This window comes from Scyliorhinus torazame, chromosome 22 (genome assembly GCF_047496885.1).
Source record: "Scyliorhinus torazame isolate Kashiwa2021f chromosome 22, sScyTor2.1, whole genome shotgun sequence".
In the NCBI taxonomy this organism is placed as follows: Eukaryota; Metazoa; Chordata; class Chondrichthyes; order Carcharhiniformes; family Scyliorhinidae; genus Scyliorhinus; species Scyliorhinus torazame.
In genome coordinates, this window is record NC_092728.1 from 73,373,221 (window position 1) to 73,398,589 (window position 25,369).

General features: G+C 44.1%; 1 long non-coding RNA gene across 1 annotated transcript in view; it reads right to left on the bottom strand.

Moving 5' to 3' along the window:
- Positions 1–25,369, bottom strand: part of LOC140398826 (uncharacterized) — a 134,880-nt gene that overhangs the window by 94,141 nt on the left and 15,370 nt on the right. The window contains exon 2 of the long non-coding RNA XR_011937575.1: positions 21,430–21,597. This is a non-coding gene — a long non-coding RNA (uncharacterized lncRNA). The remainder of the gene's footprint in view (positions 1–21,429; positions 21,598–25,369) is intronic.

The window sequence follows — 25,369 nt, forward strand, 5'->3', positions numbered from 1 at the left end:
TGAGTCCAGTAACTCTAGCGAGGCTCTTCTCCCGGCGCGAAGGCCAGTTTTTCCCTCTCCTGGATTCAGTAGTCGCAACTTGACTCCAAGTCGGGCGCGATGTTGTCGTTGAATCGTTTCCTGCATCCTGCAGGAAAATAAGGGAAAATCCCATTGCATTTACTCCTCAATGCAGTCCTGCATCCAGGTGTGTTTTCAGAGTCAAACTCTCAGTGGATTCGGAATGAAGGTATCTTGTGCCTCAACTAAACGCGATTTTGAGGGAAGGAAGCAAGTTTGCTGATGTCACAGGAGACTCCTGCTTTCCCTGGTGCTCAGAAACCCTGCACACAGGAAGGCAGTCTTACCACCATCATAACTTGTTGCAACTACCAGAATAAAGAATCACAAAGTATGTGGTACATCTGCAACCAAATGCCTTGAGGTGGAGGCAATCCCCTCCAGACTGCACCACTGACAGCAGTCGGCCTTCATTTCTCAAATGCCGTTTAGACCCTTTCATGAGCGACTCCATTTTGAGGCGTCCCCTCTCCTTCCCTCTCCTTGAGGGAGGTTCACACCCCAGAGGGATCCCCAGTAGGTCTTCCCTTTGGGCCGTCGGATTGGCCCTCCTGCCCCCATGTGCTGTCCACCATCCCTAATTGATGCTGAAAGAGGATGCACCCTGCCAATTGGCTGTTTCCCATAAGATTGCAGAAACCTGACATGGGCATGCGAATCAGAAATTATCTCGACATCTGTCAATCTTATAATTGCAGAAGATTCCAGTCTATATATTCGCTTTTCCAATTTTGTACCCATATGTTGTAGAAGGAGAGAGCCAAACAATGACAATCTCTTGGTGTAATTGAATAAAAAAATATTATAATGGATACAGATATTAATCTGTCTAGATCCTTTTTGAACATTTGCAATAAATCCACAGTCACTGCACGAGACATTAAATTGTCCAGAAGGCTAATGGCCTTCTATGCAACAAAAAGCCTTCTGATTTAATTCCATGCTCACTTAACTTATCCAACTCCATGGTCCTTCATCACGTACCATTTTTAAGCTGAGAAATTGGGTTGCACTTAGTTTCAGCAGTCCAGCTTGCTTCTCATTTTGCACCGAAAGGTATCAGCAGATCAAAGGGTGGATTTTCAATGTAATTGAGGACATTTTCGGGTTTGTTTGTCCTTTCATGGGATGCATCACTGACAATGCCAATGAATTTGTGTTTGATTAATGCATTGTGCACAAAGGAACAGGACGGCTAGGAAAATCTTCCAAACTGCACAGTTAATGAAGCAGTAATGTTTCTTGGGTCTTTGCCATAGTTCTGTTCTGCCAACATCTTGTGAGTGTTCCTCCTCCTCCATTGTTGGGGCCCTGTGGATAGCAATGTTAGCGCAGCAGGTAACAGCAACCAGAGTTTTGGAGATCTTGATATGGCTGCTCGATAATACCTGTGCAAGGCATTTGACAGGACAACCACAGAGTGGTTCCGAATCTTACTGCTGAACACACTCCACTGTATGTAACTTCGGCTAGACAGTGCACTGGCTCATCTTTTGACATGACTTTCATGGCATTTGCCAAGAAATACTATTAAATCAACTTTCTGTTTGGAAGTCCAGAAGTCAAGTGCAATCCTGATAAAAATCTGTTGGCAGCATTCCATTGAATTTGTACTTCAAGCTGGAATCTCAACTGGGTCCTCGGTGTGGAGCCTGAGCTCAATCTGCTGCAAGTGGAATATCGAAACCTAAAAGTTAATGCTGATTGTCTAATGCTGTCAAGCTATCCTTGTGAAGAACAATAACACAAAATCGATGATTAAAACTTTTGATATCAGCACCCTTTACCCCTGTGATACAACTTACTATGATTATTTAAAGTTTTGCATTCTTGGGCGCGATTCTTCCGCCCCGGGCGGAAGATCGCAAGACTGCAAGAATCGCCACGGGCAGGACGCAGAACATGTAAAGGCCCATTGACCTCGGGCGGGAATTTCCGGTCACCGGGCGGTCGCGGCCGAAAAATTGTCCTGATGAGTGCAAAATGAAAAGCTTCAGCAACATGATTGTCTTTTCAGCAATATTCAAATGTGTGCATAATTTGTGGTCAGTGGAATATTTTTTTTTTTAAATTTAGAGTACCCAATTAATTTTTTCCAATTAAGGGACAATTTAGCGTGGCCAATCCACCTACCCTGCACATATTTGGGTTGTGGGGGCAAAACCCACGCAAACACGGGGACAATGTGCAAACTCCACACAGACAGTGACCCAGAGCTGGGATCGATCCTGGGACCTCGGCGCCGTGAGGGTCCAGGGCTAACCCACCGCGCCACCGTGCTGCCCTCGGTCAGTGGAATATTGATGCTGCTTGGAATACTGTGGACAGTTTTGGTCCCCTTATCTAAAGAAATAAATACGGATATTGGAGGCAGTCCAGAGAAGGTTCACTCGGTTGATCCAGGATATGGAGGGTTTTTCTTCTGAGGAGAGGTTGAGTAGATTGGGCCTGTACTCATTGGAGTTTAGAAGAATGAGAGATGACCTTGTTGAGACAGCTAGGATGCTCAGGGGTTTTGACAGGGTAGATGCTGAGAGGTTGTTTCCCCTTTGTGGTAGAATCTAGGACCGGAGCGCATAATCTCATCGTAAGAGGTTGTCCATTTAAGACAGAGATGAGGAGGAATTTCTTCTCTCAGAGGATAATGAATTGATGGAATTCTTTACCGCAGAGGGCTGTAGAGGCTGGGCTGCTAAGTACACTCAAGGCTGATTTTTAATCAGTTAACGAATCAAGGCTAACAGGGCTAGGGGGGTGGGGGGGGGAAGTGGGGTTGAGGATTATCAGATCAGTCATGATGTCATCGAGTGACGGAGCAGACTCGATGGGCTGAATGGCCTATGGCCTACTTCTGCTCTTACATCTTATGGGCTTATAGACCCCCAACCCATTTAGCGAATGCCAATGGTTCAGGTGAAAATTTCATTGAAAAGCCCAGAGCATTTCTTCATGATGTGGGGGTTAATGGGCCTCTGCAGCATTGACCAAAATGGTCAGAAACACCAGAGTGTATGGGACAATGGAAGGAATCCTGGGGCTTGGAATCAGTCCAAACAGGTTGGAAAGGCAAGTTGCTCCCTCACAACCTTCCTTCTTGTGGGCGGCACGTTGGCACAGTGGTTAGCACTGCTGCCTCACAGCGCCAGAGGCCTTGATTCGATTCCGACCTTGGGTGGCTGCCTGTGTGGAGTTTGCACATTCTTCCCGTGTCTGGGTGTGTTTCTTTCGGGTGCTCCGGTTTCCTCCCACAGTTCAAAGATGTGCAGGCTAGGAGAGTTGGCCATGCTAAAATGCCCCTAGGTGGGGTCACGGGGATAGGGTGGGGGATTGGGCCTTGGTAGAGTGCTCTTTCAGAGAGTCGGTGCAGACACGATGGGCCGAATGGCCTCCTTCTGCACTATAGAAATTCTATGATTCTACAGCTGTTGAAGAACCATAAAAAAAATTGAAGGAGTCACTCCTTAATAAGTTGCATGCATGTAAACAGGAATTTAAAACGTCTTAAAAGTCACATAAATTTGAACAACATTTTAAAAGTCAGATAAATGTGAAGAGAATTTAATAATCTAAAACCTTCATCTTTCAGACTTTTTGAAATGTAGCAATCTGCCTTCCAGTAAAATGTTGGCGCCACTGAATATTCACAAACGTCAGAAGAGGCTTCTTGTTCTTCATCACGCCAGCCCAAAGATTTGCCGATGAAAGTTTGAAAGAAGCAGCCTAAACTCACACCAGTGGCACGTTTTCTGAATTATTTTCACCATGTGGGGCGTTAAAGGGTGTACCCAGTGAATCATAGCATCATAGAATCCCTACAGCGCAGAAGGAGGCCATTCGGCCCATAAAGTCTGCACCGACCTCACCCAAGCCCACTTCCCTGCAACCCCACCTAACCTCTGGACACTAAGGTGCAATTTAGCATGGCTAATCCACCTAACCTGCACTACTTTGGACCGTGGTTGGAAATCAGAGCAGTACAGAATTGCAGAATCACTTACAGCAACTTCAGGATTTCCATGTTCTTCTCCATACTGCTGAAGTCACTGTCAGTTTCTGTGGTGCAATGACGGCAGATATTTTCACAAACTCGCCATCATTACCACGGCAAAATCTGAGCCATTATGTAAACTTGTCAGAGTGATTGTGCCAGTAGAACATCACGAAATGTTGTTTCATGCAGATATCCCGGCTTGTAATTTAAGTGTCATGTTCAAAATATGACTGTAACTATTTGAGCAATATTATAAGATCATTCTCAAACCAAACTATGAAAATGCAGCCAAGATCTGCGTCTGCTGCTTAATGTTCCTTTTTAACATGGAAAGCAGAGATGTTAGGTGAAACCTTTTCTCAACAACAAGCGTCAAAGAGTTAGTTGTAGCATTGCAATACTTTCGTTTGGAATTCAGCTGAATGCACCAGTGGGAAAAATATGTCATTGCTGGTATAAAAATATATTTTTTACCATCCTATTTTAAAGCCAGCATGATTTTTCCATGAAGTAGTAATTAAATCTTTAAACCACAAATCACGTTTTTTCTGCTCGAACTCAAATGACCTCATACCTTACAACAACTGGATGTCTGTAAACTGAATCAGCAATTGTTGATATCCAATTGGGCCGATGGAGGTAAAGTCTATGAGTGTTACTAGAAGCTACAAGCTACATTCTCAATGGTCAAAGTACGCGGCTCGAATTGTAAGAAAGAATTTGATTTTCCTGTCCCTATTTTCCCCTATAGTTCACGTTTGTTGTCAATTTACACAATTTCCCAAGTTTTCATATTACTGGGTGAAACTTGTAGACTGTGCGTACTTGTGATTTTCCGATAGAAAATCATAGTAAAAGCAAACTAACAATCTAGGTGCTTCAATATGGGTCACTGTCTGTGTAGAGTCTGCACGTTCTCCCTGTGTCTGCGTGGGTTTCCTCCGGGTGCTCCGGTTTCCTCCCGCAGTCCAAAGATGTGCCGGTTAGGTGGATTGGCCGTGCTAAATTGCCCTTGGTGTCCAAAAAGGTTAGGAGGGGTTATTGGGTTATGGGGATAGGGTGGAGCTGAGGGCTTAAGTGGGTCGGTGCAGACTCGATGGGCCGAATAGCCTCCTTCTGCACTGTATGTTCTATGTTCTATGTTCTAGTATTAGTGGTCAAACTCTGGGATCTGATTCTATAGCCTTCTGTGTGAGGTAAGAATTCTATTTTTTTTAAAAAATAGACTTTATTCGTAAAATGTCAGAAAGAACATTGCAAACATTTCAAAATGGCCGTCACTCAAGGTGCAATAATATTCAGGTTTTCTGCACAGATCATGGTGCACTCCAAGGTGCTTCAATACGGCCAAAGCAAAATTACAGACATTTCAAAATGGTCATTACAAATGGTGCAAAGTTATTTAAGTTATCTACATAGATCATGTTGCACTCTGAGGTGCTTCAATGCAATTGTGATACATGTAATAGTCACTGTGTACATTCAATGTGAGTCATGCAGCCCGAGGGGGTTCTGTTCAATTCCTAGCCCCTCAGTTCACTGTGGCTGAAATGTCTCAGACAGCGACCTGCCCCCATTACGCCTCAGCGGAGGCTGCCTCAAGCTTTAGTGCGTCCTTCAACACATAGTCCTGGGCTTTGGAATGTGCCAGTCCGCAACACTCGTCAGCGCACTGGAAGACCAATAGGTTTTGGGCAGAGCAAAGAGGTCTGCTCAGGGAACTATCTGACAGGAATTAACAACTCCTTTTCCCTCAGGGCCTCTCAGACAAAAGAATAAAAACAAAGAACAAAGAAATGTACAGCACAGGAACAGGCCCTTCGGCCCTCCAAGCCCGTGCCAACCATGCTGCCCGACTAAACGACAATCTTCTACACTTCCTGGGTCCGTATCCCTCTATTTCCATCCTATTCATGTATTTGTCAAGATGCCCCTTAAATGTCACTATCGTCCCTGCTTCCACCACCTCCTCCGGTAGCGAGTTCCAGGCACCCACTACCCTCTGTGTAAAAAACTTGCCTCGTACATCTACTCTAAACCTTGCCCCTCTCATCTTAAACCTATGCCCCCTAGTAATTGACCCCTCTACCCTGGGGAAAAGCCTCTGACTATCCACTCTGTCTATGCCCCTCATAATTTTGTAGACCTCTATCAGGTTACATACAGACCTGATGGACTTGTGGTCATAGGTGTTTCTCTGCATGAGTTTTTCATCAAAGCACCGGTGGTATGGCACGGTCCAATTATTTGGAGTGTTCCAGAGCAACCTGGGCAGACCCAGCCTTTGCAACACCGGGGACAGGTAGAATGTCAGCACATAGTCACACTTGGTTTTTGCGTACTGAGAATCTGCACACAGCTTGATGCAGCCACGCACAAAGGTGGCCATCAAGATTAGGCTGAGGTTGTGCATATTTCCCCCCCTTTATCCAGAGGTTGTACATTGCGTCCAAGTGAATGTGGTTCATTTTCAACCTCCAGGTGCGGTAAGAAAATGATTAACAAATCCACTATTGGGTTGCTCATATTTGAGTAATGCACTCAGATAGAAAAAGGATGATTCTGACTGGGTGATATCATTTTAATTCAAGCGTAACTGCAAAAGCATTCATTTCCAATGAGATAAAAGGCTTTATCTAATAACCATAATCAGTTGAAAGAGGGAAATTCCGAAGACCATTAGTTGACAAGTGCCTACATTTCCAGCTGAATTTTACATTGTGCCTGTATGAATGCTGGTTTGTTCAAACCTGCGTTAGGCTGGGAATAAACTCCAGCACTGATGCTTTTCCTTTCATTGAAACACTTATTCCTCCCAACTCCCAATTAGTGTCAATGTTTTCCAGCTGTTTCTCATTCCTCACGTCTCAGTCAAAAAGGCCATTTATAAAGTAGTTGTCAAAGGAACAAGCCTTCAACAGGAAGTGTTAGTCCTTCATTAGATTGTTTCTCGATATTCTTAGCAGAAAATGTGTCATGGAAACACAGATGGCCGGAATAAATGACCATTCAGTATTTTGACCCAGGAAGTGTGTAATATTTAAAAATATTTGCTGCAATTTAAAGTGACAAATGGCTGAACAATGGTTTGCACTGCTGCCTCACAGCGCCAGGAACCCAAGTTCAATTTCGGCCTTGGGTCATTGTCTGTATGAAGTTTGCACGTTCTTCCTTTGTCTGCATGGGTTTCCGCCGGGTGCTCCGGTTTCCTCTCACAGTCCAAAGATGTGCAGGTTAGTTGGATTGCCCATGATAAATTTCCCCTTAGTGTCCAAAGGTGTGCAGGTTAGGAGGATTGGCCATGCTAAATTGCTCCATAGTGTCCAGGGATGCAGGGATAGGGTGGGAGCCTGGTTAGGGTGCTCTTTGAGAGGATTGGTGCAGGCTGGATGAGTCGAATTGTCTCTTTCTGCTCTGTAAGGATTCCAAGATAAAGCTAACAAGATGGGGAAAAGTGAGAACTCTGCAAGGGTGAGGAATCACTTTTAGGAAAATACAGGGTAAAGTCCAGTTTCCTTTAGAACTTATAATGCACAAAGAATTTCATTCTCAATATCGCATGTCACCTCGATTTGTTGCGAGAGCTTTCAATCTGTGAATCTTGAAATACTTGCCTTTTCAAGTATTTGTAGAATTACTGAGAAAAAGAAAGAATTTGCATGTCTGAAATGTTCCATCATATCCTCAGGTTGTTTCAGTGTGCTTCGGAAACAATTGATTGCATTTGGAGAGTAGTTTTCATCCAATTTGTACACATCAGTTATACACAGATAAGCTAGTGAGAAAAGCAATTGAATGGTGAATTTTGACCGAGGTGCAGGGAGCCCTTCCGGCTCTTTGATGCTGATGTGAACAAGTGGCCTGAACTTATAATGAGGAGCGAAGCAACGAAAAAGAGAAGCTTGGATTTTCCCACCCTCTTCAAGGGAAGGGAGAAGTTGAGTGGGAAATAGCAATGCAGAAGGTTCTGTTAAAGAGGCCCAAAAGAGGGGATGCTACAAGACAGAAGTTGCTGCTGTCGGATGTATAAGTTGTTGCAGGCTGTCAAGTTCTTGGCGATGTGATTTAGTTGACAAAGTCTGGGTTTCTTTATCTTGTCTCAGTGGAATAGAAGGTTTGATCGGCTTGCCCTTAGAGAAAAATCATGATTTTATTTTTATACTGTCACAGTCAGGAGATAGGGGTCAATTTAAATCCTGATTTCCCCATTCTCAACCCATTCATAAGCAGAAAAGGTGTTTCTTTTATCCTGATTTCCCCTTTTATAAATGGTAGCGTGTTTTACACAACCTTTAAATTTGGAAATGTTCCAATCCCTTGCTAATAACCTGCATAGCAAACACGAGGCAAGAGGAACACAAAAGGGTTGGTTTATTTTTGCGCAGACACACACATGCAAAAGGGGTTTTACAATGTCAATCCCTTTTTAACACTCACACAATAAATGGGGTATAAGGAAAAAGGAAGAGGGTTTAGGGCATAACCACAATAAAATACAAGTATCGGTTTTACATGTGTCCAGAGTCCAGAATTAGAAGTCAACTGGAATGTTTCTTCCGAGGGGATGTTGACCGTTTGTAGTGTGCTCCGACTTTCCAGAGTGAGATTTCAAGACGGGAGGAGGCACGCGGAGTGAGTTAGTTTGGAGGCACAAATTCCAAGGTTCCAGTAGTCGCCAGGTTTGATGAGGGTCAGAGTTCTTTCTGCTGCCTCCAGCTTGATGGTAGACAGCCAGGCCGTCGACTGGAATTCTGTTCATGTTGGAGGTCAAAACAGTAATTGCTTGAATTCAATCCCACTGGATTATATGATGGTGCAGTTGGGGAAGTCATGTGACACACCTCCTCAATGTTGGGAAAAGGAGGCATGTTCCCAAGGCTGGAATTTTGAGATGGTTAATTGGAGTCAGGATTCCTTTGTTTTCCAAGATACTGATTTCGGGTTGGTAAACAGCTCTCTTGTCAAAACTATTGTGTTAGAATTGCAAATGTTTTGGCCTTAAGCACCATTATGGGAGATTAATGTTGTAGAGATGCTGGTGTCGGACTGCGGTGGGCACAGTAAGAAATCCTACCAACTGCCCTGGCTTAAGAAAATTCACATCTCTTTAACCTGTGATTATCCCGCTCTCCAGTTGCATCGTCTGGATCTGTAATTAATTACCTGCAAAGACTCACATTCAAAGTAGCATCTTGCATCATTGGCTTTGCCTATATATGCTGTGTTTGTGTAACCCACCTCTTCACTCACCTGATGAAGGAGCGACGCTCCAAAAGCTAGTGATTCCAAATAAACCTGTTGGACTTTAACCTGGTGTTGCAAATTATGGGAGATTAAGGTTTATTCAAAGGTAGCTGAAGCAGACTCACTATCCACGTGGCCATTGTTAATTTGAAACTATTGTAAGGCATCAGGTGACCAGCTGGATCAATTTTGCCTGCTGAACAATTGTCCATTCTGAAGAGCACAATAAATGACTTTATAAAGTAGTCCAGCTGTTGAATATATATATATTTTTGTTCCACAGTGTCTCGACCGTGACAGTACACCAAACAAGTTATTTTTAAGATGCATATATCACTAACGAAGCTAACATTTATTGCCTTTCCTTAGTTGCCATTGAGAAATTGGTGGTTATGGAAAAAGATATATCAAGCCATCAAATAGGCTGTTGTGTATATCTTAATTCATATCAGAGAGTTTATTTTATAACAGTAAATAATAACCTTTGCTCCTTTCCCTAAATGCCATCACATGCAAGACTGAATTTAAAAATCCCAGAGTAACAATGAGCATCTGGGATTACAAAACCTATTATATATTTTAATTGTGTGGTAAATCAGTGTTTGGGGATGATTCATACATTTGTTCATGTGTAGACAACATTGTTAAGGTCTGGAATCACTATAGTGAGGCATGTGTTCAGTGTCTTAATCCCACACAAGTTGGACCTGGAGTTTGGAAGTTGTAAAGCGGCTGCTGAAAAAAAGTGCTGCAAAATTAATTAAATGAAACCTGTTCAATAAATAGAGTTGCCGCCAAGTTTTGGTCCAGGACTGTTGTATGTAATCTAGGTTGACTCTACAGCACAATACTGCGTAAACACTCTTATCGCTAGAGGTGTTACAGTATTGATGAGGCATCTATCTGTCTGTTCTGGTACTTGGGTGAATGTTGACGATCCCATGATGTTATTTGAAGGAGAAGGTTCGTTCGACATTTACATTTACAAAGGCCAGCAAATTAATTTGGTTGTACATCCTATAGCTATTGTGGGACATTACAAAGTTGCCACATTTACATACATAACTGCATTTCAAACTTAATTAATGTACGTGAAGTGCTTTGGAATGATCTAGAGAGAGATGATAATGCATGCGTTGTAAAACTGCAATTCTTTCTTTAGATTCAACCGTCTCCAGTCACACCTGCTCACCTCCACCCACCCGACTCGACCAGAAACATCTCCTGAAATGAGCCAGTCAGAAATGTGGTTCTTTTAATTACTAGTTTAATCTATTTAAAACATCAAACTCTCCTCTCAGGATTTATACTTACCAGCTGACTGTTCTATTTATATAATAGGAGCAGGGCACTGGTGCCAAGCCACACAGCAGATGTAGCATAGTTCAGCTTCAATCTCGAGTTCAGTCACAGCCCAGATTATAATAAGCGATGCTCTGTGGTGCATGAACACCCATTCATATTAAACAGGTCATTTTGCTGTGAACAGTCAATTTAAATCTCATATACTTAGAAACTACAATTGAACCACCCAACATTACTCAAACCTATTTAAAATTAATTTGTATTTGAATGATAATTTGTGTGGGAAAGAATTCCGGGCAACTCTAAGTATTAGGAAATGCACATAATTAGTACAGAATGTGCTAATTCCAGGGTGAGTGATCTTTAAAAATACATTCTGCAAATAATAATTTAAGAATTGACATTGAATGACAAAACAGAACATTTCCGTTTTAGGGAGGATGTGCATTTTGCAATGTCTATGAATTTTGGAAATTTATTTATGATTTTGAGGAGGTGACGTCCTTACAATCGCCTTTTCCCCCTCCAACATGTTTGCCATTATGCTTCATTTGCCAGGGAAAATTATATAATTGTTCAGGTGCTGTCCCCTGTGCTATTGCTCAGTGTCACTTATGGTGTGATTTCTGCTGGCTGAGCCTGTTAATATTGTTCTCTCCTACAATGATGAGATGGCTGTCTATCGCATGATATTGGGCGCGATCTAACTATCCGCAGCCAGAGCTGCGTTAACCACTCCAGGGGCCCTGCCAGCCCCCTGAAGATGGGCACCTCTGCCGTTTGCTCCAGGGAAATACTCTGTGAATCCGATGGTAGTTTCTACATTAAAGATATGGCGGCAATTCCGCCAGCATTTTAAGCTGAAAGCTGTGTCAAAGTGGGGCCCCATCTATAGGAACCATTTGTTTGAGCTGGCGAAATTGACTTAAAACCCTGTCCATTAGTTGCTGTATTTGGGGTGTCGGACCAACCGGAGTAGAGGACGGGCAGGGGGTGGGTGCATTGGCATTGCTACTGGCCTGGCTTTAGGTGTTGTTGAGCTGGAGGCAGGTGACACCACCCATTGTTGTTGCATGGATGGATGATTTAATAGAATTTCTGGACCTCAGGAAGGTTCAGTTGGGCAGCACGGTGGCGCAGTGAGTTAGCCCTGCTGCCTCACGGCGCCGAGGTCCCAGATTCGATCCCAGCTCTGGGTCACTGTCCGTGTGGAGTTTGCACATTCTCCCCGTGTTTGCGTGGGTTTCGCCCCCACAACCCAAAAATGTGCAGGGTAGGTGAACTGGCCACACTAAATTGCCCCTTAATTGGAAAAAATGATTTGGGTACTCTAAATTTATTTTTTAAAAAGGAAAAAAAAGGAAGGCTAAGTTTGTGATGAGGGGATCTATCGATAGGTTCTATCGTAGATGGCGACCGTTTATTTTGCACTTTAAAGAGTTGGTCACTGTTAGCTGTTAGTGGGGGAAGTGGGGATTGTTTGTTACTGTTTGGGGTTATATTTCTGCTATTGGGGTTCATGTTACTGTTGTTGCTATAATTTATGATGCACGATCATTATGGTGTTGTGTTGCAAATTTTTGATATAAATATGTGAAAATTTCAATAAAAATATTTCCAAAAAAAAAACTGGTTTACTGAGATGAAGAGAGGGATTTTCAGAAACATATATTCAATTCAAAGTTCAATGTTTTGCTAGGAAGCGAGTAGTCGGGGAAGAGGGCAGGTATAAAATAGTTAATACATTCCAGGATTACTTTCTACAAACATTCACTGGAGGAAAGATCAGCAACATGCCTTCCAGAAATATCAATAATCTAATTGAATTAATGACTAATAAATGAACGGGAACTCCATACAAGCTAAAATGGCTCTGAACAAAGGAATGTTCAGGAATTGCAACATTTTTCTTCAACACCTGAGAGAGAGACAGGCGGTGAATCTTTGGGACTTAACATGAAGAACTTGGTTATCAGGAGGGAATGTGAAGAGCGCCAATAAGATAGAAGCAGGTAAACAACAGGTTGCATAGGTTCGGAGAGCGAGATATTGCCTTAATTTATCTGTTAAGTTACATTTCAAGTGTTAAAATACCTCTATGAATTCTCTATGATTCCTCCTAAAAATGGTGTGAGATTACGGCACAGAATGATAACATATGTGACTGGTGAACCCGAGCAGGGTCTTCCTTCTTGTATATCCAGGTGGACCCCTACCAATTCCTCCTTCCTTTCCTACTGCCTGAAAAAAATAGCAGCAAGTACAAGACTGTGATAGATTTTCATCCACTTTCTGAAGAATCCTGGGGGTTTCTACATGCAAGATGACTCTGGGAAATGGCAGTAATTAATCTGCTCCCCCTGGACAGGGTCAGTTAACAGCTTTCTTCTGGTCAGGCCCGGCACGTATCTGCTGAAAGCCTCTGTCTTGCCTGAGGCCCACAGAGACAATATTGCTGTCACCTTCCCAAAAGTTCTGCCCACTTAAGGCCCTCACCACCTTGTCTAGTGCCGGATGGCAGCGTCACTGGAGTTCTTCCCCTTCACTCTTGATGGTGAATTCACCCTAGGTGCAGATCAGGGTGGATACAGAGAAATAGGCAGACGTCCCATTCAGCCAGAACTCCCCCTGCCCCCTCCCGCCCCATCCCCCTCACCCGCAAAGAGGAGAATTCCCCACCACCCTGTGAATCGCACTTTCCAAAGGCATTCAACAAAGTTAACACAGAAAAGATTGAGGATAAAACCTGGAATGGACAAATAATTGATTGAACGATAAGAAGCAGTGCATATTTGTGGACATCAGCTGAGCCATGAAACTGAACTCTAGCATTCAAAAATCAGGTTACAAGAATAGACTGGAGAAACTTGGACTCTTTTTGACGGAGCCAATGAACCTTGGTGTCATTACACGGACTGTCTCCCAACTCTAGATTTTTACAGCCAAGTTCAAATTCCTAGGGAAACCAGTGCCTCTAATGATTTGAAACATACACCCTATGTGTGCTATGATTAGTATTGCGCCGGAGGACTATTTCTACATTACAGAATGATTTTGGACAAAATTCAACAAGACACAAGTGCCATGCATTGCTCTCCTCTTTAGTGGTTACTTCAGAAATGTTGAACCATTATCACCAGAGAAAAGCTGGGAAGGACCAGGTTTCGGGAAAATTATTGCTACCGAGAAAAACAATGACGGGGAAGAACAGCATTGCTAATAAAGTCAAGAAAAATGGATAGCAATGCTCTCACAAATTAAGTATAAAGCAATGTTTCTGGAAACTTTTGCCATTTACCATAATTAAGAGATATAGAAAGCTAACGGATAAACAGATGCTCTCCAATGTCTCACATCAGTGTTGATTTATCAATTTGCATTGAGCTATTTTTTCTCTCAAGTTACTGAAGTAATGTAAAGATCTTGAAAAATCCAACCAAGAATTAATATATAAAATATTGTTATTAACAGAAGCAGGTAAATGAAGTCAAGATATGGGCACGATTCTCCAAAAGGGAACAAAGACGCCTACCGAGCGCGTTTAACCACGTGTTTCCCAGTGCTCGCAGTGCCAAGAAGCACATGGCTATTTGTGACTCACGTTGAATGAGGGGCCTGAACTGGGAACGTACAACCGAGGCCGCACATAGCCCCATTTTGTACAGTGGGGATCTCCGCTTGCCGGAACTCCCCATTGTAGTGAGAGATTTAAAAATGGCGTCCCAATCTCCGAGGCCCTCAAATCAACCACCCCCCCTCGCACTCCTTCAACACCCATGCCAGGCAACTCCAGCACAATCGCAGGCTTGGCAATGACACCAAGCTGGCACTACGAGGTTGCACAGGTGGCACCAGTAGTTCCAGGGCACCAAACGTGCCCAAAGGGCATGCAGTTGGGGGCCGCTGATCCCTTGGAGTCCCCCACGAGTACCGTTTCATCTGGTTCCCGTTTGTGGGGACCAGTGCTAAACAGCGCTCCCCTGAGGTCTTGAGGCGAAAGGGTTGATTCCCAAAGCCTCAGGTACCTCAGGAATACTGCCTTGCTCTAATATGCAGATTTGTTTCAACATGAACCCGCCCATTCTGGGCAGGATTTGCACCACAACGTTTTGCGCGATCGAGTTAAATCTCGCAAGGCGTTGGGTAGATCCCGGGAGCGGGGTCTCCTGGCTTTCAATGAACATGCTGCTCCATGGCGAGCTGCTTTTTGGGCACAGCATGGCCGTTGGATCGCCTCCCAGGTCTGTACTTAAATTTGGGTACTTAAATTCTTCATGCATTTTCCACATGCAGTTGTTAATCACTGATTGAATAGTGCTCTTGGGGAATGGTTACAGATCACAAGGGTTGTATTCGTTCATTGAGACAATATTTTACTAATTCTTGTGCATATTCATGTAGGTTGGAAAGCTAAAACTGGTGCTGGGGGATGCAGGAAGCCTGCATTGGCTGGCCAGGGGAAATTCACCTTCTGTTTAGTTGGGACATAGCAGCCTTTATCGGGTAGATACTGACTGTCACCCTGTATATCTTATCCTGAGATCCTGGTCAGGGGAAGGTATGTTAACATGGAGAATTGGTCAACTGACGGCCAGTGTAGCTGAGCAAGGGCAGGGATGATGGATGCCTGGGACTTTATCTAGGTAGCAGAATTTTGGGTGAGCTGAACCTGGCGGAGGAGGAGTCAAACAGACGGATGCTACTTGTAAAAAAGGCAGCAATGAGACATAGGTCCTTTCGAGAATGCAGCAATGCACTGAATGTAGTTGCGAGCATATTCACTGGGCCATGAACAATTTTGTTTTCAGAGACCTGGCTGCCATCTATTGATCTTTGCCTTTGGACTAGACTATGGTCTGACCATCTCTGCCATTGTATTTCTACTGTGCTTTTCTCCATGACCGAGTTACTTCTTGATCCACAAATATGCATGATGCAGGCTCTGACTGCACCACCAGGTACAGAATTGTCTCCTTCCCTTTTCTATCAATGCTTTCTGCGTGTCCCGCAGGCTTCTGACCCACTTCTGTTTATTTCCAATGTCAACCCAGTGCTAACAATAAAAGCAGATGAACGGAACACGCAGACGCAACGTGTGCAATCCCAGTGGTATAAATGACCTCTCCAGCACAGAGATGATTGGAAATTGTGTTTCAACTGGATAATGGTGTGCGATTTGTCTGTCTGATGCACTGTTTATTTGCTTTCCCACTGTGAGCCTCGCCGTGAGATTTATCAAAACCAATGAGACTTGTCAGGCCTTTTGCAAATCACCTTTATATGTTCAATTTATGTGCATCATTTTTCCTGTGTTCTATTTCATTGTAAGAATGACTAGTCAGAAGAAAGGAAATCATTCCAATATGGTGCTAAATAAGAGTACTGGCATTATTCAATGCTTTGCTATCATTAAGGCAACAATTCTCGTTCATATCTAATTATACAGGTACGAGATGGTAACAAACTGTTTTTAGGCCCAGAGTTGACACTGTGCCAAGCTATCAAGCTATGTATCAATGTTGGACTGCCGGCATTATTTGACTATAATGAGTTGCCTGTGTTGGCGTGACCAGTGACAATAGCGCGTGCCGAGCACGAGGCTCAAGGATCAGTTTTTATTGGAAGAGAAAAAGTTCCGTTATCCTGTCTGCATGTCCCTGATGTATAGTTGCACAGAAATGTGGGCAACACTCCAGTGTTTTGTTCATATGGGTGAGTCCAGCAATGTACCTGAGTCCATGTGATGAGTTATGTTCAGTTTAGCAATCATAGGGAATGACGCAGGCCCCAATATCCTGTTCAGCCAACACAAGCAGATATTCCAGGAGGGATTTCTGAGCCCAACAGTCCTGCTCCAATTGCCACTCTAGTGAAATTAGCCATCTTGGTCCAGATCTGGAACCTTCCTCACCTTTAATCACATGACCTCTTTTCTCCAGCCAACCTACCCTCACCCCCCCACCATTGGCCACCTGACACATCCGACAACCTTCCCCATGCCAGTTGAAAAGCAAACAGGCTCTTCATTATCCAAATGGGCGATTCTTTATTTTTGGTGAAATGCCTTTTTTTTGCCGCCACCAATATTTTCCTAACTAGTAGATTATTTTTTTTCTCCGGGGTTGCAATGATCATCTTTCTATTCCTGGAGCCACCAGGCCAAACCATATCTCACTAGTATGTTTCAGTAATTACTATGTTCTTTTTTATGTTTCCAATTAAGGGGCAATTTAGCGTGGCCAATCCACCTGCCCTGCACATCTTTGTGTTGTGAGGGTGAGATCCACGCAGACACGGGGAGAATGTGCAAACTCCATGCGGACAGTGACCCAGGGCCGTGATCGAACCTGGGTCCTCGGCGCCGTGAGGCAGCAGCGCTAACCACTGCACCATGGTGCCACCTCGGTAAATATGTAAATACTATGTTGTGTTGCTGTTGTTTGTCTTTCTGCAAATAGTGATGCACAAGTCAGACTTTCATCTGATTCTATGGCAAGTTTTTCTCCCTGGAACAGGCCACCAGACCGTCGCCAGGGGGTTATATCTTGAGGGGCACCTCTCCGTATCAAGCATAGCTGACCAGGGGATCTCCTCTTATTTCCGCAAGCCATTGGCATGTGGTGGAAGGATCTTGGAGTGGATACTCAACCTTTTCAGCCACGTTACAGACGCACCCTCCTTGGTCATCAAGTCATGGGGTGGAATTTGAATCTGGAGCTCGTGGCTGAGAGTCATGGATGCTGCGCACCACGCCACAAAATCTCCCAATAGGCTGAGTGGGTCACCTAAAAAAACCCTAAGGGAAAATACTATTTCAGAACCCAAAGGCAATTGTTGACAATTTAGCATAAATTCATAAGATGAAATATAAAGCAAAAGGACCGCGTTGCACATGTTTAATGTGGAATTCATCAGGACATAAACCTTGCATTTTTTTTCAATACAATAAAAGTTTATAAATAAAAGTTTCAAACTCTGACATTGAAAATGAAACAAGTGATGAATGATCAGTGGAGCTGAGAAATATCGAGCTGCTTTCAAATGTCTGGGAAGAAGTAATTATGTAGCATTTTTAAAGTAGTAAACCAAAAGCAGATGTATTTTTAAACCCAAATTATATCAGGAACACTAACTCCTGCAGAAACTTTGCCAACAATCTACAAGGAATGTGCTTTTCAATATTTAATATGATGCTGTGGGCTTGGTGCAGTTAAACCCAGATGCCTCGTGCAGTGTAAATTGTTGTTCCCTTTGACATTTGACATTCTTGCATCCTGAGAGCAAAGTGAAAAGCTTCAACAGCATGTTTCTTTTTCAGATAGGATTGGAAATTCACTGAGTTATTTCCAATATTGACAGATTTGGAGCATTTCTAAACATAGGGCTGCATTTTCCTTGCCCATTTGGGACAGTTTGGGAGGCAGAAGGGTTGGCAAGATGGCTGGGGAAGTGTTCAAGAGGGTTGCCTGATAACCTCCTATCCTCCCACCACCATGGTATATTGCACTAACGGGAAACATGTTGATGCAGCTCACCTGAGTTCCCAAACGAGCCAAATCATGATGACCTTTCTTGAATATGCGGAATATTACACTTTAATTTAATCGGCTGGTTATATACATGTTGAACTTCTTTAAATGGATTTTGTAAAAACAAGCAAAGACACTGCCTTAAGATTAGGCTGCCACAGGTCACCTGATACACCTGATATTACAAGTTGGCCAGTATATGGAAGTTCCCAATTTGGATTGCAATTAGGATGTACCAAGGCAAACCAGGACACTAGATTCTGTGTGGTGAGATCTCCGGATGAACCCTGGTGGACTCTGAATGGGTTATGAGTGGGGGTGTCATTTATGGACACTCTATGGCTCACTGAAGGGCCTCCATGTTGCAATGACTACTCCTGTGGCAGCGGCACCGCTGGTGCACTGCAAAGTGCCCTGCCACAGCACCCCTCTCTCCCTAACTACTCCAATTTCCCCTATCTTCAGTTCCTGCTTGCTTTGCTTGGCTTCCCGCAAAAAAGATCTCACCTACCCTTTGAGGGCACCCTGACCATTGAGGTACTCTCATCTTGGAGCTGCGGGCTCAGCATTTCTCACTCCTGGGATGTTGATCTTCTGACCCTCTGGTTAGAGCAGCAGCTGTTGGGGATGGGCTGCTCTCCTCAGTTGGACAGTGGCCCTGGCGATGGCTGCTGCTGGCAAAATGCTGCCCAAGAGTCTTGCCACCTAGGGGAGCGGGGTTTCCTCCAAATTTTCATACCCCTGGAAAATTCAGTCCATAATCCCCCAATAAAGATCTGGATAGACTCGTAGAGTCAAAGAATCAGACAGCACAAAAGGCCCCTCGGCCCATCACATCTGCACCGATCGAAAACAACTACCTAACCATTCTAATCCCATTTTCCAGCACTTGTTCCATAGCCTTGCATGCCCTTGGATCGCAAGTGCACACCTAAATACTTCTCAAATGTTATGAGGGTCTCTGTCTCCAACACCCTTTCCGGTAGCGAACTCCAAACTCCAACCACCTTCTAGCTAAAAACGTTTTTTCCTCACATCCCCTCTAAACCTCCTGCCCCTTACTTTAAATCTATGCTCCCTGGTCATTGACCCTTCCACCAAGGGAAACAGTTTGTTCCTGTCCACTCTATCAATGTCCCTCATGATTTTCTAAATCTCAATCATGTCCCCTCCCAGTCTCCTCTGCTCCAAGAAAAAAAACAATCCAAGTCTATCCAATCTCTCTTCATAACGAACACTCCCCAGCCCAGGCAACATCCTGGTAAATCTGTGGGGCAGGATTCTCCGTCCCGCCGCACCCATTTTCCGGTGTGGCGCGCCGTCGCCGGCAGTGGGATCTTCCGTCCTGGCAGCCGGCTAATGGGGTTTCCCATTGTGGGCACCCCATGCTATCGGGAAATCAGCGGGCGTGAGTGTACTGCCGGCAAAAAAGAGGATCCCGCCAACGGAGAATCCAGATGCTGAAGCCCTGCTTGCTACAAGGTCCTGGAAAGCGCTACTATTGCAAGGTTCACAGAATATCTCTGTTATGGTGCTATTATATTATCTTGGGTTATGGCATTGATCTTTTGCCATTTAGCTATTTGAGAAAAAGCCAGTAGTGTGATTTTCACTTTGGTGTAACCTACTCAAGGGGCTTTTTAATGGTATTTATTATACAGTTCTATCCTTGAGCTTTTCTGGTGGCAAAATATATTCTAAGGTTTATTAGTTAATGCATTGAGAAAAAAGAAAGACAATGAATCCAGGGTTACCCCAGAACAATATCAATAAAATGATGTATTTATGCTGCTCCTTTGATGTGGAAATGTATTCTAAGGGATTTTGCAGAGGGTGTAATCAAACAAAAACGGATAAAGAAACTTATTTTTAAAGTTGATGGATGGAAATGGCCAGTAAGGCTGTCTGTCTGATTTTACCTGTTCAGAAATGATTCAAGTATTTAAAACCATGATCAATATTTAAACCAACTCAGTACACCAGTATGACTGAGCTCTGGCCATTGCCTTTATATTTAGCTTTTGTTATTGGCAAACGAAGGCCAATAAAAGGGTCATTGACATGGCTCTCAGAATGCATCTTCCTGGAATTGGCCTCAACCATCAAAACTTAATGGTTTTTAAGAATGTCGGAAATAACGCATTTGAATATGAACATTTCAGCCTGCCAATATGGCAAAAAAACCAGATCTTCTGATTTTCTAATCGCTATGGAACTTGTTGAGAAGGAAGCAGTGTCAGCGTTATCTCCTCCAGCAAACGTAAAATGTGCCCATTCCGCTTGTGAAATATCTCTGTGGTGTCAATGTTTTTTTGTTCGAAGAGAGAATTGACACACCACATACACTGGGGACAGTTTGTCCTTCACTGTATATACATAGCTTGGACTCTGAACCAGAACAGGTTGACCACAGAGAACAAAGGATCAAATGTGTGTTTCTCAAAAGCAGTTTCAAGCTGAAACATTGAGCAGATTAGATTTACACATGCTCGTGCTGCTCACTAATACGATCAGCTTTTCTCTGTAGAACATTTAGATACAATTTTCATTTTGCTTGGACTGGACCGAGCAATTCATATCAGGCTCATGTGACTGGCCCAACGCAGACCTCCCATTTTCTAAGGCAGGTCAAGTTTTGCTGGACATACCAGGCTATCAGTTAAATAATGCCCATCGCGTGAGTTCCCACTCTACTATGAGAGTGTAGAAATTCTCAGAACACATTGGTGTGAACTCGCTCTGAATTTCTTCTGCTCCACTATAATTGTTTCCATCTGGCATCTACCCCGATGCCACCCAAGCAACCTGACACTGCCAAGGCACCCAGGTGGCAGTACCAAGCTGCCATGCTGGCAGTGCCAAGTTGCCTGGGTAGCTGCAGAAGTGCCAGGGAACCACCCTTCCCAGAGCCCAGCCACCCGGGGGCCTCTGATGGCCTGGGAGACCCCTACAGGTGCCGTTACACCTGGTTCACGTTTTTGTGGACCAGCGTTAAACAGTGCCACGTCGGGGTCTCCCAGGCATGGGCGTTTACTCACGGACCTCAGGAACACTGGGCACCAACATTTTTAAGTAAGCCTAACTGCTTGCTCAACTACGTTAGCTCTCGCGAGGCGTTCCGAGAGTTGCAAATCCCGCAAGAGGCCTCTCACGCGATTTAACGGCCCCGTCGCATCACGAGTAAGAGGCTCGGAATCCTGAAGTGAATAACTCACCTTCAGACTTCCAAATCCACCTCCAGACTCCGCCTGTCCACCATCTTCAAGGCAATAGTCAAGAATATAATGGAATACTCTCCACTTGCCTGGATGAGTGCAGCTCCAATTCAAGAAGTTCAAAATCATCCAGGACAAAGCAGCCCACTTGATTAGCACCTTTTCCTCGAACAGTTTCAGTGGCAGCAGTGTGTAGCATCTACAAGAAGCTCACCAAGACTCTTTAGACAATACCTTCTAAATCCACGACCATCTAGAAGCACAAAGGCAGCAGACACATAATAATCTTTTTTTTTACTATTGTCAAAAATAGGCTTACATTAACACTGCAATGAATTTACTGTGCAAATCCCCTAGTTGCCACACTCTGGCGCCTGTTCGGGTACACTGAGGGAGAATTCAGGATGTCCAATTCACCTAACGTGCAGGTCTTTCGGGACTTGTGGGAGTAAACCGGAGCAGCCGGAGGAAACCCACGCAGACACGGGGCACAAGCCAGGAATCGAATGTGGGTCAATGGCGCTGTGAAGCAACAGTGCTAACCACCGTGCACATGGGAACACCGCCATCTGGAAATTCCTCTTCAATACTTTTCACTGTACCTCGGTACACGTGACAATAAATCAAATCCAAATCCAAGCCACTCACCATTTGGAAATATATCGCCGTTCCTTCACTATCGCTGGGTCAAAATCCTGGAACTCCCTCCCTAACAGCACGGTGGGTGTACCTGCACCATATGGACAGCAGCAGTTCAAGAAGGCAGCTCAACACCACCTTCTCAAGGGCCATTAGGGATGGGCAATGAATGCTGGCCTCGCCAGCGATGCCTATGAATGCATATTAAGGAAAGAGAAACCTTGTTTATGTGCATGATTGCATTTTCTGCTGGAGTCTTAGGAACGGAACAAGAGAAGAGTGAAGGAAATTCATTCTGAATCCCTTTCGTCCACCTTATCCTGAACAAACATAATCTGACAGCATTAATATAGCTTTTATCAAGCGTGGGTTAAACTGAGCTGTGGAATAATCTTTTGCTTTTGGTGGAAGGGTTGGGAAGCAGAGAGCACATATTTACGGTAATTGGGAAAGGAAGAAATTATGACATAAGGGCAATCTTTTCTAGGCAGTGAGCAGCGAGGATGTGGAATGCGCTGCCTGAGAGTGTGTTGGAGGCAGGATCAATCGAGATTCTTGGGAGGGAACTGGATTAATTTTAATAATCTTTATTGTCACAAGTAGACTTACACTAACACTGCAATGGAGTTATTGTGAAAAGCCCCTAATTACAATATTCCAGCGCCTGTTCGGGTACACAGAGGAAGAATTCTGAATGTCCAATTCACCTCACAGCATGTCTTTCGGGGATTGTGGAGGGAAACCGGAGCACCCGGAGGAAACCCACGCAGACACAAGGAGAACGTGCAGACTACGCACAGACAATGGCCCAAGCTGGGAATCAAACCTGGGACTCCGGCGCTGTGAAGCAACAGTGCTAACCACTGTGCTACCGTGCCGCCTTATCTGATTATTATCTGAAAAGGAAGATAGTCCACGACTATGTGGAAAAGGCCGGTGACTGTCACTTTTAAAAAAAAACTCTTTCAGTGGATGTGGGCATCACTGGCCAGGCCAGCATTTACTGCCCATTCCGAACAGCCCTTGAGAAGTTGGGGGTGAGCCACTTCCTTCAACCTTTATTGAAATTCGTTCATGGGATGTGGGCATCGCCGGATGTGCCGGCAATCAATGCCCATCCCTAATTGCCCTTTATGGGCAGTTAAGAGTCAACCACATTCCTGTAGGTCTGGAGTCACATGTAGGCCAGACCAGGTAAGAACGGCAGATTTCCTTCCCTAAAGAACATTAGTGAACCAGATGTTTTTTTTAACAACAATTCCAGACACATCCTGATCTAGCTCAGCTTTGTGGCCTTGCTTGCAGGCATGCATGGAACAGACATCTTTCTGAGCCAATATGTCATACTTGGGAGCAGTCGACGTTTTATTGAAAAATTCTGAGCTTTACAGCATGTGATTTACACCAGATCACCGTGTGATTTTAAGAGCCTCAGGAAAATCCAAATCCCCCCCCCAGCACACACACACTCATGTATAATGACGGACCGGGACATAGGATTGTGGTCAGCCCACAACTTACTCAGCAAAATTCCTGATCACAATTCTGTGTTTTAGATTCCTTTCTACAAAATGTCACAAGGAACCACAGCAAAAATTTCCCAGCTCTGCGTACAGCACAATAAATGAGAACTGATGGTTTTCATTTGGAAACCACTGTCAAGTGTTGTGTGACCTGCGATGCCCTCTATGTGCCGTGCCTGTTGGCCTCAGAGCTGGTGATTTTAGTTATTGTGATGGGGCAGTGCTTACTCTTGTCCCCGAGAGTCTTTACTCTCATCTATTGTGACATAAATGGAAATGCCATTCTACTGGAAATTCTCTACCAACTGATATCCACGTACACTGAATGATTCCGCAAAACACTGAAAAACTGTCAATTTGCCAAAAGTAATGGAATATTATTTCACTGCTATTGGGGTATCGCAGTCTGTGATATTATAATGTGATTGTATTCATTTATTGCTGCCTCATGCTCTGTCCTTCAGTTCATTCACCTTTTCAGACTGCTTCCTGTAACGTCCACAAAATATTCTTTTAAAAAATTGAACTATCTGTCTATGAAGGAAACGCGCATGTTTGAAAATTGCATTGTGGCAGAGCCTTCACCATAATACTTACTGCGGTAATTCAAAAAGAAGATTGACCACCATCGTCTTGAGGGCAACTAGGGATAGGCGATAAACGCTCGCCTTGCCCACTTTCCGAAGAATGTTATAAATGAAAAGGGATTCACGGCTAAGATCACATCCTTGAGTTTTACTTTACGATGTATTTCTACATGCATCAATTGTCTCCTCTGAACGGGCTGACTAATATTGTCCTTTTTAAAAAAAATTTAGAGTACCCAATTATTTTTTTCCAATTAAAGGGCAATTTAACGCGGCCAATCCACCTACCCTGCACATCTTTTGGTTGTGGGGGTGAAACCCACGCAGATACGGGGAGAATGTGCAAACTCCACGGACAGTGACCCAGGGCCGGGATTCGAACCCGGGTCCTCAGCGCCGTGAGGCAGCAGTGCTAACCACTGAGCCACCGTGCCACCTAATGTTATCCTTTTAACACCTCAGATACTTTCGACCAGTTTACTTACTCAAAAGTTTACCCAGGTGCCTTTATTTGCGATATGAACAAAGGACAAAACAGGTTCACGGATTAACGCAATTTTATTCACAATTCTCTTACTCAACAAACTGTAACTCAGACTCACCGCTGACCTTTGGGTTTTACCTGCACTTGATGTGGATGTCTTCTCTGGGTTCGTAACCCAGGGTCCTTTCTTCTTCGATGATTGTGCCGGGGGGGTGGGGGGCGGCGGGGGCTCCTGGTTATCGCTGAGGGTCAGTTCTGATGTTCCTTTCATTATACTGGTATGGAGTCAGAGGTATATGCCCACCACTGGGTATTGTCCCATCCAGACCCTAACTTGTCAATGGAAAAGACAGAATACTTTTGTTTATAGATGGTGATTCAATGAAGACCCATTGTCCTCTGAAACACCCTTGATTGTTCAGCCATCAGCTCATTATGGTGTCTGATGGCTTCTCTTGTCTGTTCCTTGTCCTGCTGCAAAGTTGATCACCTGTGTCTGGAAGTTTGTTACATATTCATAGCATGGTCTTGTTCATTGGAGTGGGTAATCACAAAGTCCATATAGCGATAACAAGTTTCTGCGTTGACTTGAGTGCTTTTGCAGATGGCCAGTATCGATTCCAGCCAGGGCCTCGTGAGACAGTTTCTGTTCCTGGCCTCTGTGTATCTTCTCAGCCTGTTTTCAACACCGCATTTCCCCCTGCCCTAACTACTGACATATGAACTCATGGATGCCTTAAAGTACCTTTACCGAACAGGCTATTATCCAGGGGAGGTGGTGGCAGAAAGCAT